The sequence below is a fragment of the Solanum tuberosum genome, unplaced genomic scaffold, assembly GCF_000226075.1.
Source record: "Solanum tuberosum cultivar DM 1-3 516 R44 unplaced genomic scaffold, SolTub_3.0 scf00315, whole genome shotgun sequence".
Taxonomy (NCBI): Eukaryota; Viridiplantae; Streptophyta; class Magnoliopsida; order Solanales; family Solanaceae; genus Solanum; species Solanum tuberosum.
In genome coordinates, this window is record NW_006239239.1 from 240835 (window position 1) to 241077 (window position 243).

Here is a 243-nt window from a genome sequence, read left to right on the forward strand (position 1 = left end):
GGTCATGCCAAATGATAAAATCATTAGAACCAGTAAACCTTTTGTTTACCACGGCATGTGATTCAACTGTACCAATATTTGTATGGTACAACCCAGAAGAAAGTGCAGACAATTTTTCATGCACAATTTTCTTCTCTGCATTTATTGTAGTAATATAAAGGTATTCAACCTTTACTTCATTCACAGACTCAACATGATAGCCATTTTGGCGAATAACCTTGAAACTTAACAAGTTTCTTTGAG